Below are 16,160 nucleotides of genomic sequence, written 5' to 3' on the forward strand. Positions count from 1 at the left end.
TAACAGCAAGATATGCAGCAGCTGGGACTGCCCCCGTGGCAGGGACTGCAGCACCACGCTGCCTCCAGGCCCCCGCAGGCCCTGCTCCCTGGCCTGCAAGGTGCCTGGAGTCGGCCAATAAAGCCCAGCACCCTGTGAATTAGAGCAATGCTACAGAAGTAGCGATCGGTAACGTCCATCGGGCACAAACATACTAACTGAATGCAGCAAAAGAAAAATAAGAACATCTCCCAAAAGGGACTCCGACACCTGGACACATTTAGCAGCGTAACTTGAATGAGCCCAGAAAGACTTGCACAGAGGGGAAGGATTAATTCATGATGTTTGCAAAGATGTGGAGACACCAAATCACATGCCACAGTAGAGAAACAAGACAAACTCAGGAGTGTTAAATGGGCTCTTGCTGGATGTTACTGAAATGGTTTCTCAGCATCCTGATCAGAGTATTAAATAGGCAGTCTTATCTTGTTAATGGGGTACTTGTGGAAATCCTGTGTAATAACACATAGTAGAATGATAAAGCTCCACTATGCTAAATGCTGAACTCCTCTGACTCGCTCTGACCAGAGCCCTGGGTTTTGCACTAGCTTGCTGCAAAGGCAAGCCTCGGCAAACGTTTGTCAGAGCTGAATAAAGCCGAGTCATGGCCGAAGGACTGAGGAAGGGCAGTGTGAAAGAAGCAGGCTACACAATGAAATGGAAAATTAAGGAAGAAAAGAAACATGGCAAACCTATTCCAGATGGCAGGAAATGATAGAGAAGAGACTATTGCAACACTGTAAAACTTCCCTTATTCTCAATCCTGCCTATCCAATATATTGGAAATATTCCTCCAAGGTAAACTGCAGTATTTGCTTATGTAAAATCTACAGTCAAACTTCCATGGCCCTCCCCTCCTGAGTCAAAGCATTTTCATCTACAGCAAGGAACATGCTAGCTAACAACGTAACGTTTTATTGCTCAAATCCTCTCTAAGACATATTCCATAGGCTTTGTCTGTAATTGTGCCATTTGCTTACTGCAGTACATTGCATCTCTGGAAATGCACTTGAACGTTATGTGGTGGGATACAAAGGGGGCTTTGTGCATGGGGGCTCCTCCTGCGGGCTATGAGCCGCAAGCTCGGGGTGGGAGCAGAGGGCCCCACCAGAACCCTGTATCCTGGCCCTGTGGTCCACGCCAGCCCCCGAGACGCATTCAAAACGCTTCTTGTGCTTTTAATTGTGTCATTCACTACTTGCAAAAAGTCATTGTAGTAATCTCCATAAAAGATGAAGTCAGCCCAGCAAGAAGTAAGATATATGATGTATCCCCCGAAGACAAATTTGGGAAATTCAGAGATCTAGGATAGAAAAGGGTTCTCCAAGTTCAAGACAGTGCTTGACTGAATATCTCAAAGCAACTCTTTGTTACTGTTATTATTTTAGACATGTTTAGCCTTCCCCTCCCCTCCTTGTTTCCCTGTATTCCTCCCTGTTGAATTTATTTGCTTCAGCATCTTCCTAAACATTTTTGTTCTCTGGATGCTCGCTAACAGCTCTCTGTGTATATGACGCTTGCTTTCTGAGCTGTAACCAGGCCGTGCAGCCTCTTGACACTGGCTCCAGTCCCTGCTTGGGTGAGAAGGTCCTAGTTTGCGAAAACACTGTTGACACTGGTGGACCTTAAGGATACAATTAAAGAGCCAGGGACACTGCTAGGAGGAGGGCTTCAAGGAACTGAAAGGTGAAGCCAGCCAGGTGGAGTTACAAAACCTTGCCGGCAGCAGGCAGATGAGTTGGAAAGCAGTGCCCCATTTAAGGCAAGCACCTGGTGGAATAGGATAGACAGGAACCAAGGAAGAGAAGAAACACAGATTTTTTGTTTTGTTTTGCTTCCTTGTTAAAAACAGATGCAGGCTGTCTTTGCCAACTGGCAAAATTCGTTTCGCACTGAAAGAAAAATCAGGGATGCAACCCAGCCCTTTCCTTACTCTGAAGGCATCTGTGGCCTGTTTCTTGATCAGAGGCTGCCAGACACTAAACTTGGGCTCCTTCCTGCAGAGAAAACCACAGCTCACCTGCCCTCTCGCTAAGGGTCAGCTGCTGTGCATTGCCTCTACACCATCATGCTTGCTGCTGCCTCATCTGCTGTGTTTCTCACCTGGGAAATCCCCTAGCCCAAAGAAAACCTGTTGTTCAGAGATGAGCTGGGGAACTGACCCTCTCTTTATGCGGCTGCTTTGACATACGAAGGCACCTTCTCCGCTTCACTTCTGCGGATGCTGTGAGCACCAGGCAGAACGCGTGCATTCTGACTCATAATACACACAGCGTTAACACCTTTCACCCAAACAATGGCATTAGGTGTCATATTTAATATTTTCACCATATAATCACTAAAACATTTCCATGTGTTATTAAATATCCCCATATGCTAATCTGAACTGCCTGCACAGGATTATTTCTGAAAGGTATTGCAGGTTACAACATTCAAAACACACAGCATGAAACAAAATCCAACTTAGTTATTAAATGTGGGTTTCTAATTCACAAACAAGTGCTGTCATGGTAGCGTACTAATTAGTGCTACAGGTAATTAAACTTGCATCCTTATTTTGCCTGTACAAGATTTCTGTTGCAAACATCAGCCTTCACAGTGCAACTGAAAAATTAGGCAGTTATGGGAGAAGGATAGAAACACACCTTAAATGACTGAGCATGATTATGCAACCATATTATTTCCCTTATTTTGAGACAGAGCACAACACTTCTGCACTATGGGATAAACAGCACGGCAATCAGAAAAGCAGCACCCTTGTTCCTGGAGGCTGCAGAGCAGAGCCTGCTTAGTTCCCCAAAAAGCATCCCACTCACTGAAGAGATTTATTACCATTTGCTTTTCTCTAGGTTTGTCGGAAAATGCATTACATCACATCACTCGTTCACTGTGCTTTGTTCAGCATCTGTGCTCTACAAAATCATGCAGAACTGCTAACCCGCCCGCGCTGCCCCTTGGCGTTTCACTGCCACTGCGGTGGCACAAGCTGTCCCTTGTTCTGGGCTGCTGCTGGCCCCAGCGGAGGCTCAGCCACATGCCGCCAGTGTGCTCCGCTGGGGCACCACCATGCACAAGTACAACAAAAATCAGGAAATAAGTGTAAATTTTACCTAGGGAAAAATCTGTCCTTCCTTGCAGGTACAGAGGGAATGAACTGCAGAGATATGTGGGTTCAATCGCAGGTGTTTGGCAGAGGAAGAAGAGAGAGGGGTTGAGGAGAGCTACCACAGGCTGGGCCTGGGAGCTAAGGTGGTTGCTATTGTATAGACCATTAAACCTCCCACCGATTCCTATCCTGGCAGAGATCCTGAGTTAATTGTCCATTTGCAGTTTGCAGATAAGCCTTTCTCCTAAATCCAGATGACTATCAGCATGCTATATACTCTCCGCTGAATGTCACTGAATTTGTCTTCTTAATGATCAAGGTTTTTTGCTTTCTTAATACACAAACCACCAAAAGGAAGTCGGGCTTCTCAGCCAGACAAAGAATATTCCCACCGCCAAATGTATGCACCCACTTCCGTGCAGAGAACACAAGCCGATTGCCCAGGTGATCTAGCCAGACCACAGTTCCCAGTACATTTTCATTCTTGAAAATACATGAATGCAAAAAACACAGATCAGTTTCACTACCCAAGTAAATAATCTGGGCTAAGACTAAATCAACTAATGAGCTTTGAAAACTACCTTATTTGTATTCTAAATACATTCCAGTCAGTTCTGCTTGAGCCTTTTAATGTTTGGTTTTCCTGAATATTTGAGTGAATGCATTTAATTCTCATGAGCAATAAATGCTCTGAAGAGCTAACTTTAAGTTCACTTATTTATTTATTTTTAAACATTTGCTCAAAGTAAATTCTAGGTTGCACAATTAGTTTGCAACAATGCAAATTGCACATTGGAAATCCATGCTGCTGGTGCTTTACTATGGCAGTTATATTCAGGAAATGGAAGCTATTGCATGAATTGGGAAACCAACCAATAAAATAAACTGCAGATTTTCACAATTACCTGTCTAAACAATTTGCACACCAATAAGAATAAGAAATCCCTAACACAATCTGTGACAAGTGTTAACAAATAAATAAAGTTTTGTGATACATCAACAGGCAGCTCAACCATGAGCAGATAGTTCCATAGGCACCAGAATTAAAGAAAAGGGATTTCCTATGGACATCACTGAAGCCCCCAAGGGGATAATTCTGGTGCAGCTTCCCATCAGTGACTGTCCTCTAGCCACCTACCTACTTTCAAGGAACATCTATGAAATCACTTGTTTTCAAGTTGTGCTAACAAATTTGGTTGAACTCACAGAACAAGCTCAGAGAGTATTGAGTAGGTAACAGATGCAGAATGAGTAAGTCTGGTTTCCATTAAAAAAAAAAAAAATCTATAAGGATCTAAGATCTTGCAAAGGAGACTCCAGGAATGTCTCTAGATTTTTCCTTGAGCAAAATTTGTGTGGCAACTGGATCAGTTCCTCTGTCTTCTAATGAGGTTCAGATCTTCTTTCCTTCTGTATGAACTCCTCCTCATGTACTTGATGTAATCTCTGAAATCTTATGGGCCAAGTGCCTTTGATGTCAGCTGAGTAGGAAACAGGATGGTGCACAAACAACAACACTAAAGGGTCACGAGAATTATAGTGACAATCTCACTAAGCATTTAAGGGAAGAGAGGAAGAGGTTTTATGGTTCGTCTCTACTGAACAGTTTCATTTCCATCAAGAAGCTATTTGGTAAATCTGCTTTACAGAGAGATGGCACATGCTCCTCCTTAAACATGGGATGATCAGCTTGAATGACAAATGCTGGAAATGCTAAGGGTAAATGCTAGGGCAAACCATTACTGTGGAAAATCATTTCCTGATTCTGGCAAAGTCTAATTAAGCTGGTGTCAGTGACATGATTGGTATGGTAAGCCTTTCCTCAAGGTTATTATGGGATTTCAGATGTTTACAGCATATGGACCAGTAGGTGCACAAGGAAATCTCTCAATACATTAATTCAAGGGGAAGAAACAGTTCCAGAGCTCCCAAAGGGACTTACTCTCATATGGCTCCCTGTATCACCTGTCCCTTCTTTAGAACAAATGAAACTCCTTTTAGGTTAAAAGGAAGGAATCACAGCCAGGAATTTATAAAACAGAGGGGTCAAAGGTCTCTGTCCAAAACTACATTTGAAGTACCCAAACAAGCAACGCAGTTTCAAAACCTCTGTGCACCTAATGGCTCGAAGAAATGGATAGCAATGGATGTACTGGGGGACAGGGGGAACTTGTGGGCCTGCTCCTTAGCGCCAGCTGGTGCAGCTGGTATTCCCATGTTCAATAAAATGCACATCTCCTTCTCCCCCCTGCTTGGATCTCCTGGAAATACCTCTGAGTTTCTGAGTGACCATTTCTGTACTTCACACTACAAGCCTTGCGGTAGTTTGATGACACATTTCTGCAACTGCCCTACTCAGTTTTAGAGATGTGATAAATCTTCTGCATCAGGAACTGACTCAGACAGGAGAGGAGAAAATATTATCATCTTTAGGTGATGTCATCCGTCACCTAGTGTTACCAAAAAAACCAAGAGAGTTATCTGAAGTCTGTCTGCACATGACACATAACATCCAAACTGCATGACTATCACTTACTCCATTTAATGGCATAAACTATGGCATTCAAAAGTATTTGCTTTTCAGGTGTCAAATGATACATTGAACCCATTTTCAATATATATTGCTTCTTACCAGTGGCTGGACATTTCTGAGGCTGCAAGGATCAGATTCTCAAATAATACACAAGGGTATCACAGTTCTCATCCTAGAACAACAATGTTGCTTGGTTGGGCTTCAGAATACAGTTTTCTAGTTTATATTAGCTTCCCATGTGCAGTAAGTTTGGGAATCTGTGAATTGCTATGGGGTAACTCATCCTATCTCAGTCAAAATAATCCTGGTTTTAGGTATCTGTAGGGCTGGTATTCACACTTCAGGATGCTTATTGTAAAGATGATGAGAAGCCATAACACTGTCATGAAGGTGAGAGATGGCAGCACAGTGGCTAAGGAGCAAGAGACATGGACCAGACATAAGTCTTCTACTGATAGCCTGAATATGGTGCAAACAAGGGTAATAAACAAGAAGAAAGGGAGAGAAAAGCAGAACAGGGCTTCACAAATGTCTTCTGTTTATAAGGAACCATACAAATGCTGCACTTGTGCTAGTACATGTGTTAAATACATAGGAGGCACAATGACTCATAGAGTTTACAGCAGTATAAGGCAGTGAAACACTGCACATTCACAGATGAGAAAGAAAGGCTGGCTTAGCTTGTCAGGCCCTGTTTCAGGGAGCAGGATTATCCGCTGGATAAATCTCTTTGCAGAAGTGGCAATAAAAGTTCCTGGCTGCAGGAGAACTGACAGTGGTGCCAAAGGAAAAAAAAAAAAATCAAGTCAGGCAAATCTCCCATTGCTGCCAAGAAAAGCACGGCAGACCAGGAGTCAAGGAAGCCCTGGCAGGAACAGCCATAATGAGGCACCAGGACACTGCTCGGGGGCGACGGGATCAGGGAAAGGGACCCACGCGCAGACTGTCACAGCTGACTGAACCTATCCCCAGCCGCCGTCTCATGCCGCATGCAGTCCCTCAGCTGCACTGAGCACCGCTTCCCGGGGGGACAGAGGGGCTCGGTGCTGCGGCTGCTCCAGCGATCCTGTCTACACCCGAGGGCGATGGAATTGGCAGGTACGACACATTTCTGTTCATTTTAGTCATTACGCAGAACTGAGGGAGCTGACTTACACTTTCACTTACACAGAGGGGCATGTGGATGGCAGACAGGCCACATATCTGGTATAGTGAGCTTGGTATAAATGCAACCTAAAGACAGGAATAAAAGGAAGATAAAGCACGCAGAGGTCAGTTTGTAACAAAGATGAGATCTGTGCTGATAAACACTTTAACATGGGACACTCGCTTAAACTCACTGTGTTTCTGCCGTGAAGAGAGGTAGAGCTCCTCAGGCGGGACCCTTTGCAAGCCCTCTGCTGGGTTTGGGTTTTGTGACACTGGTGCCACAAAGCTCTTGATGGGAGGTGGCCAGGGCTCTCCCACCCCAGGAACAAACCTTGCGGACGCAGGCTCTCACGGACTGTTGAGATGGGTCCAGTTTTCCCAGAATCCTTCTTCCCAGCCACATGGGCATTCTGGGTTACAGTTCATTTCTTCAAAGGCACTGGTTAGGAAAAATAAACAAATATACAGGCCACTTGAGACTGCTAAAAACCAATTACTTTTACTTGACATCTCACAACTCACAGGTGGCTATAGACACATCAACAACCACCCACATGCATTTAGTCACTTTTTCAGCAGCCTCACCTCAGCTCTAACATCAGAGGGCCCTGACCAATCCAGCTCAGTCTGTCTGTCCGTCTCTTGCGTTCGCCTTTGAATCATGCAGCAGCAAATGGGGTTCTCTCTCGCTCCTCTGTCCTGTTTCCTATACTAGTACTACACGTATGCTCCTTAAAAGGGAAAAAAAACAACAAAAAAGGCCACTCAGAAATGCTTTTCTGTACTGAAACTTGCAGCTGCTTTGCTAAGCAATCCTCTGATCAGCCTCATCATGTGCTTACCCCTCTTGAATCTCCAGTGCACTTCACCTTTACGTCCAGGCTCAGAGGAATATTGATGGTTTGTCATGGAAAGCAGCCATTTTCTTGCCCATGATGCTCCAGTGAGATGCACCGCTATAAAAATTTAACCACCTCATTATGCTATATGCAAGATTTTTTTTGTTCCCTGCAGCGTCAAGAAAAAAACAGACAAGACAAACTTCCTATCCCAAATTTAGTTTGCAGTCTGACACGCATACACGCAGTGCCCAGTAACAAGCATTATTGTGTAAATTGTACCCAAACATTAAATCGTTTCATAATGATTTTATAAATATAAAATGCCAATTTTTGAGAACTGACCAGTCCTAGCAGACCTAATATATTACTGATCTGACATTATACCATCTGCTTCAGACAACTCAATATTTTGCAATGGTATTTGCACCTGCAGTTCACTGCTGGCTTGCAAGCATGAGCGTGAATAAATGTTACACAACATCTGTTGAATAAACTCTACTAGATCAATTCACGCATCTAAGAACTTCCTGGTGACGTCTTTTGGTATTTTCTGTGGTTTTGAATGATAAGAAACTTAGCAAAGGTGGCAACATGGAATAGTCGTACCTTGCAAAAAGCACACGTAAGTAAAGGACTAGAAGTTAAAAATGCATAAATGATACAAGACCAAAGCCAACACTGCAATGAGTTAAACAGATCTCAGAAGAATGACTCTGTAGGACCAAATCCAGTGGAAGTGATTAGTCTCAACACATAGCCTCCAGCTTTATCACTTTCCGCTTTGTAAGTGGCAAAATCTGACCCAAATCTCGGGCTCCGTTACAGAGTCTAAAAATAGAGTAATCTATCATTTTTATGTTTTACCTTCCCATGTCTGATATACCTTAACCTGAACATATTCTATCCTCCTTTTCTCTGGTGAGCATTATTCAACCTGCTGTTACATTTAAAAAAAAGTTACTTTATGTTTTTTTGACCTGATTCCATGAAATATACACCAGATGAAGACCTGGCTTTCATCATTTTAAGTTTTATGAATTTTTTTATGGCAGGAAAGCTACATTTCCCAAAATTCTTAAGTTTTTACATCAACAGTTAAAAGGCCTTTCACTGGTACAGTTGCTGATTTGTTATGATCGGATGTCTCAGAAGCACTGGCCACCACATATTATTCACTTGCTTGGCAGTTTATTCATAGCATGTCACAGCCCTACAGCTTTGCTCTCATTGAATCGCTCTCCTGTAACGTACGATGGAGAGCAACCTTGTGAAAATCAGAAAGCAGAAAGGTAAAAGGAGGATAAAAAAGGAAATTAAAAGAAAAAGCAGAGAGTGTTTACTTGCAGGTCCCCAGCCTGGAGGTCTGACGGTGGCAGACAGGCATGCCCATACTGGGAAACGGAGCCAGGCACCCTCGTGCCTGAATGGTGGCGCTCGGGCACGCGACGGGGGAGACCTGCCTGGGGCATTTAGTGACGCTGAGCACTGTGCCGTCTTTCAGCCCGCTCCCTGCTGATCATTACTGCATGAAACAGCACTGCCATGGCTGAAAGAAACCAGAGAAATGGCCCTATGCAGCCCCAGGTACGACATTTCTTTGGTCACAGCTGTTTCAGAGATTGCGTGTAAAAGCAAACGCCGTGAGCATGGGGGCTGCAGCTCTCTTCTGTGGTCTCCCCAGTCCCCGGGGTCTGACGGCTGAAGCAAAAACTGAACTCCTTGATTCAGCTTGCTGTTCGCAATGACGTGCTCCACTCCTGCCTTGGGGTTTTCCAGTCTGGAAAGGGTAATGCCCATAAATGTACAAGCACTGTGCGAGTAGGAGGCACCTGGATGCCGGCAGTGATGCTACCCACCTGTGCAGAGATCAAGGGAGCTGCGCTATAGAGAGAGAAGCCAGAGGTGTCCACATGTCTATAGGTGCCCATAGTCCAGAAGTCCCTATAGATTTGTCCAGAAAAGTCAGACAAGTCCTGCTTTGCTCTACAGCCAGTCCTATATGGAGTATCAAGAAAGGCTAATAAAGGGAAAAAGGAAAAAATATTGTAGTATATAAAATAAGTCTCACATTTCAAAACATATCTTTCTGCTTACTAAATATTGTGCTGAAATGGTATGTGAGAAATAACCATCGAGAAAATTATTGAGGAAAAGAAGAATCATGGCTGGATTCTAAAATAAAAGCATGGGAATAAACCATTTCCTGTGAAAATAGCAATGGATTCAAAGAGCCTTCATCTCCACTTTTTCTCCTTCTAGGAGAAAAGGAAAAAAAAAAAAAAAAAAGAAATCAAGCCTTCCCCTACAACCAGCCTAGGTGCTTAGGAATGCACAGGCTTAACGTGCACACGTAGAGGCTGCGCTTATGTGGACAGCCTCCCTAAGAGTCCTCCCAAGAAATCAGTTAAACACAGAACTAGCCATGTGTATATGCTATCACTGTTGCACCTTTCTAACATCTGGGCTATTATTTCATGCTGTGTTACAGAAAAGGACAAAGTACTGAACAATAGCAGTGCTTCCTTTTGTTTCTCGGCTTTTATCACTTTTCAGAAAGACACAGCATTATACCATAACACCTCACACAGTCCAGCGGGAGTCCTGTTAAAATTCTCACTCAAGCCAGTGATACACACCCTGGTCACACCAGTCTGCTGTTGCAGCAATAAACAAATGAAAATAAAGTAAGAATTTAAAACACTATTTTAATGCAAGCAGGTTTTTATATCTATATTGTACTCCCTTTCCCATAGCATCCATGATAGCATAAACTGATATAGTACAGTACAGAGAACACGGTCTTTTTTATGTGTCCCTTCCATCAAAAGTACAAAATGCTTCTCAAATGGTTTTTCCTTCAGATTTTGTTTTCCCAATCATTCATTTATCTCTGCCATGCCAATGCCTACTGCTGTTTTGTCTGCAATCATTAATTACAACAGCACCTCTCTAGCACTCGCTCTTGGCACCAAGGAAGGACAATACTCAACAAGTCAGAAGTCTATGACTGCCCACAGAAGCCATCAAATTATTCTGGAAATCAGATGGGACATTTTCCAAAAGCAGTTGCATGACATTTCCAATGTGTTTGGATTCAGCTGAGCTAGAAAGATGGCACAAACAGCGTCCTGTGTACTATTCTGGCATTTCTGCTTCCTGTCCCCGGCAGTGCGGGACGCGCAGGCATGGCTGCTGAAGGCTGCGGCACTCTCAGCACTCCCGACCAGCTTGCCAGGGAAAGGGCAATGTTATTTTATCAGGACCTGGTCACAAATCCTTGAACAACACCAGTCTCACTTTGCCAAGACAGCCAGCAGGGCATAAAACAGCCAAAAGCAGACAACAACCCACCTTGCCGATACTGAACCTAAGAGTTCAGTGGGTCACACAGCTTTGGCTTGCCCAGGGAACTGTGAAGGAGATCCTTGCTCATGCTTTAGCACTCCCTCCTGCATCAGGGACCAACTGCCCGTTGCTCCCTTTGTTCAGTGAGAAGGACTCGGTATGGACTTCAAGGCAAAATCCCTTTTCCACAGACATAGCCCTACAACTTCTGCAGAACACAGAATCTGAACCTCATAAAAGAGCGCACCCAAAGTCACACCGCCAGCACTGCTGCACTTGTGAGTATATGACTGCCAGTAAATTGCGTACAGATCCTGGCTGGCAAAGATGCTGGGGGAACGGAGGCACAGCAGAGTCCATAGGCATTTTTGCAACCTTGTTCCTATGAGCAGTTTTCTCTTTGGAAGTGCTTTGAGCCTGCATATATGTTAGTGCAGACAGGTGTTCATTACAGTATAAGCTCTTGTAAAAGTTTTCTTTGGTAACTACTTCAAAGAGATGGTTAAAAAAAAAAAAAAGTCTCATCTTGGTGTCTTCATATAACTGAAATGATAAATATCACAAGACCCACTTCAGATTCTGTGATGGGATACACAAACCTCTGCAGAGCTGTAGTGCAAACTCAAGACCTACAGCTTCATAAGGTAATTTCCACCACCCCAGTGGTACCACACATAGAAGTAAGTGTTTGTGAAACCTGTGACTGTTGCTGACTCCCAGACACTATGTATAAAGATAAACGGCTTCTTGGTTTTTTTGATATTCAAGCTTTTCCTCTGCCCTTTGCAAAAGTATTGTCACATTTAAGCCACTAGAGTCTCAAAAAAAGTCTTCAGCAACCAGAGACTCTTTGGTGGTGTTGATATGAATTTAAGCAATTGTTTGCAAACAATTGACATCATATTGCCAAAAACAAAATGAGTTAAAGGGATCCTGAAAACGTGGGTGTATTTCTGATATTAGCTCTTTATTAGGCTTACTGGCCGCCTTCGAGAAACAGCAATGTACAACCATTTAATGAAGAGTGCTGCTCAACAGGAAGAAATCTTTTCATTTCCTCCCACCTTCCACCAGTTCTGCATTATTGTTAACTTGACATCATCAAAAGAGATTTGTAAACAAGTGACAATGGGTAGCTCTCAATGCTGAACAGAAGACATAACTGCCCAGCTACCGTGCAAGTCCTGGAGACTAACAGAAAATTAGCCTCGTGAGAGGTACAAACCCAGAGATGCAGCTGGACCCTTGCTTAGCAGAGACGGCATCCAAGAACAAAGGAGCCCCTGCTGCACCTCGTGCAGCAAACAGAGCATCGCTACTGCAACGCTCATACACGCGAGCACGAGGCACCGCTAGGCCTGCTCACCTGCGAAGGAGCTACAGACCATGGACTTCAGGACTGTGTCCCCACTTGTTCCCTTGGCTTTTGACTCAAAGACCTGGGGAAGGGAAGGGGGAGGCGCTGGCCAGGACGACACGTGGTGGCTTTCCAGAGCCCCTCTCAAACCACAGAACCGCTATGGAGCAACCACAGGAAAGCAGCAGTAAAGACAAATACTGCGTTAAAATACAGGACTGTGAAGACAGGTACCACAGGAACCCAAACAAACAGAGATGTCTGCTATTTTCACTGTTTCCTTTTTATCTTTGTTTCTTTGGGTTTTTTTGGACAGGTAACTATTTATGGAGACAAAATAAAATGAAATTAGGTCTTTTCATCTTCTAGCTACCATGTAGGAACTGAAACGGGAAGAGGGACTGCATGGCCTTCACTTTTTCCGTTCTCATGAACGGCTTCCTGAGATGTTGGAAAATAACATAACTTCACTGAAGTCCATAGAACGCCAGTGTTTTATACTTTTCGTGGGTCTGACTCACTGGATCTAAAGCAGAAGTGTACGAAAATAGAAGAAATTATTGAGCAAACTCACACAGGAAAAGTGCTGATGAAACATCTGCTACCATAAAACTGTGCATTTAGCTCATCGCATTATGGGGAATAGTAAACTAATTTTTCTCAGTTAAAATTTCTCATTTCTCCCACTCATAAGATTCCTGCTTCAGACTGCACGTGCGTATTAATTTTACATGTTGCAAACTTCTGCTAACATTTCTTTTATAAGGATGTGATATTACAGTATCCTTATAATTCATACAGCAGTTTTTACACCAGCTTTAAAAATCTTGCCATAGTTCTTTTTTTCTTTTTTTTTGGCTAACTATCAGCTGATTTTGAAGCAAGTCTGGCATATAAGGACTTTGCTATATTCAATTTAAAGTTCTTGTTACTGTAAAACTCATTTCATTTCACAAAGCAATTTAGAACTTCTTAATCCTGTAATTTAAAGCAATGAGCTATTTTGGGAGGGGCAGAATGGGGTGGATTCCATTTAAAATTATTCTGCTGCTATGCATTTGTTGCTAAACAAAACTCTAAATTATGTATTAAGAAAACACTAAATATTAAAAAACCGTGCCAAAACCCAGACTGAATTATTTGAGTAGATGGAAAAATAGTGACATAACACTGGGAAAAAATTCTCACCTCAGTCTGCAGGACAAATGCCTGCAGCTGAGAGCACAGCAACTACATAGTCAAATAAAATTAAAGAGGAAGGCCGGACATATGTTTATTAAATGCTTTTGGTAATCTCAGTTTCAAAATTCAGCTCACTTGGTGAGAACAGCTGCAGGACACTCAGCAGAGGTGAATTTAAGATTGGGTGTATACTTGCAAAAATTTCACTTTTCCACTTGTCCAGAAAATAAATACACCATAAACAACAATAATGATAATATATTTACCTGGCCATATGCTCATTACAAGGAAGAGTTGATGGTGTTTTGGCCGGTAGCTTTCCATGAGGTCTTACTCATCTAATAACCGAAATTTATTTCTTACAAAAGAGACCCTTCACCGCTGTGGCTTGCAGGGAGGATATTTGGTACTGTTATTTCACACAGAAGCACTTAATATTTGCAATGCTAACCTGAAGCTATAGATTAATCTGTTAGGCAGTCGGCGTTTTTATGCGCAGGCGACAAACACGCCGACCACCCTCTGCCGCTTGGCACGCAAGAGGCAGCGAGCCTTTCGCCGGGTGGTGCGCAACACGCAGCATTTTTTGACTTCCCGCCAGCTGCTTCAGGAGAACAGGCCAGGCGCGCGGCGAAGGCGCCTGGCGCCCCAAGCCCTCACTTCAAGGGAAGCAGCTCGCGGCCGTGCGCAGGCGGCAGCCCCAGGGCGAGCAGGGCTGGGCCTCTGCCCCAGCAGCCCTGGCCGCCATGTCACGGCTGCGCCCCTGCCAGCAGGGCCTCCCCGGGGGGGAGGCTGCACGCACCATGTAAGGTCTGCTCTGATTGGCTGCCCTGCTCCAGCAGGCTCTGAAAGGGGCCAGAGCAGCCAATCAGAGGCAACGGCTGTCCTGCGGGGGTCTCTCCTCAGGTCGCTGGGCCTTGGTGATGGCAGCAACGCCACTGGGACCCACCAAACGCGCCGGCGCCCGCTGTCCCCTCCGTCCTCGGCTTGGGGCAGCCGCCCCCCATGGCAAGGCGAGCACGGGCTGTGGACAGCGCAGGATGAGGTGGCGGAGAGGAACGGTAGGAGAAAGGCCTGGCGAGGGGCCGCCAGGGACGGGGCGCAGAAGCGTGCCCGGGTGCCACCAGCTGCAGCAGAGCCACTGGTGGCAGTGGCTGCCACGGCCCCGGCCTCCCTCTTTGTGCCCCTTTACCGAGAGCTTCCCGTGGGGCTGAGGTAAGGACTGAGAACTTGTGTCTAAACTCAGCCCTTTCCTAACTCCACTGACAATAACAACACAGCCTGAACGGCCCATGTTTTTCCTCAGATTGGGAGAGCTGCAGGTTTTCTGCTCTGAATCCACAAACTAACTCCGAAGACTTGTCAGGCAGGTCTAGTTAGCAACCCCCTCTCCCCAGCGGAAAGCTTGAGAACTCAAAAAAAAAAAAAAAAATCACTTATACAAATATTTTCCCGGAATTATGTTTACTTTTTCATATGGGGGGGGGAAGGGGGAATTCCCACACTCAACTTTTTTTTTGTTTGAAAATGTGAAAACATTTCCTATAGACATTCTCAGCAAAACAGACGCTACGCCAAAATGATTTGGCTCTGTTCAGCCTGAAACCACACCCTCCTGCGCTGGTGCGGTGCCCAGGCCCTCCCTTGCTCCTGTGGGTCTGGGCTTCTGGAGAAATGGGAGGGACTCAAGTCCCACAGAGATCAACAGTACGCGTGACCAAAGAGCAGATAGGAAGCACTGAGCTAGACCAGCAAGCCTGGCCTGGAGGGGACATGTTGCAGGACAACATAAAGCACGTTTGTTATATGGCCCGATGGCAGGACAGGCAGATACTGCTCCCAAGCAAGGCATTTTGACGTGTATGAAACCAAAGTTTTACTCAACACCAAAAATATTTGAGTTTCTGCAATAGATGTTGACTTCCTCCTACACCCCCTCAAACTCCACAACTCTCCAACCTGGAAAAAAAAGCTTCTTTGGAAGCCCTTCTGTTTTTAACCAACTCTGTCTCAGATAAAATGTTCTTCTGTGCTGAAGACAGGACTTTCACAGGAAATAGTTTAGAGAACTACCAACAAAAGGTAAGTCCACCACAGACTAACCACATTCAGATCTGAATTCAGATGCATTTATTCAAACTCAGTAAATTGTCACACACTGAACCCAGTGACCTCTATAAAACCGCCTGAGCTGTATCTTTCGCAAGTTGAGAATAACAACAAAAAGCAAGTTATTTGCCTTTGTACCTCTGAATAATTTAGAGGCAGCAGAGTGCTGGGAGAGGCTTGACAGACAGGAAAGTGATTTCAACAGTGTGTTCCCTAGTACTTAACTAAACCTGTCACGATCTATTAAAATCCACACAGGAACTCCAGCTGTACAGCTATATACCGAAAGTGTATTACCTCCCTTTTTGTGTCACTTGCAGCAGCTCCAGCTTTACAATGCTTTTCTAATCTCCTTCTTTAACAGTTTCCTGCCTATTAAATTCTCTCCTCCAGCACCAGCTTTAGCGCCGAGTCGCTCCCGACCGCCGGCAGGAGCAGCACCTGCGGCCAGCAGGGGCGGGAGGTCGCCTCGCCTCGCCGCGCCGCGCCGCCGCCCGC

The 16,160-nt window shown here is 44.6% G+C and overlaps 2 protein-coding genes across 11 annotated transcripts in view; one reads left to right on the forward strand and one right to left on the reverse strand.

Moving 5' to 3' along the window:
- Positions 1–16,146, reverse strand: part of TRPM1 (transient receptor potential cation channel subfamily M member 1) — a 160,815-nt gene extending 144,669 nt beyond the window's left edge. For 4 of the 10 annotated variants that reach the window (XM_026059370.1, XM_026059367.1, XM_026059369.1 and 1 more), the window contains exons 1-6: positions 15,960–16,146; positions 9,526–9,686; positions 7,670–7,783; positions 7,413–7,558; positions 7,019–7,266; positions 6,834–6,911 (exon numbers count right to left, since the gene is read on the reverse strand). The gene's annotated coding sequence lies outside the window, so the exon portion shown is untranslated. Of the gene's footprint in view, positions 1–2,220; positions 6,912–7,018; positions 7,267–7,412; positions 7,559–7,669; positions 7,784–9,525; positions 9,687–15,959 lie in introns of those variants that run through there. The other 6 variants (XR_003252424.1, XR_003252423.1, XM_026059362.1 and 3 more) reach the window with 6 other exon arrangements.
- KLF13 (Kruppel like factor 13) overlaps positions 15,048–16,160 on the forward strand; it is a 39,992-nt gene continuing 38,879 nt past the window's right edge. The window contains exon 1 of the mRNA XM_026059372.1: positions 15,048–15,635. The gene's annotated coding sequence lies outside the window, so the exon portion shown is untranslated. The remainder of the gene's footprint in view (positions 15,636–16,160) is intronic.

The sequence above is a fragment of the Apteryx rowi genome, unplaced genomic scaffold (assembly GCF_003343035.1).
Source record: "Apteryx rowi isolate R43461 unplaced genomic scaffold, aptRow1 scaffold_156, whole genome shotgun sequence".
Taxonomy (NCBI): domain Eukaryota; kingdom Metazoa; phylum Chordata; class Aves; order Apterygiformes; family Apterygidae; genus Apteryx; species Apteryx rowi.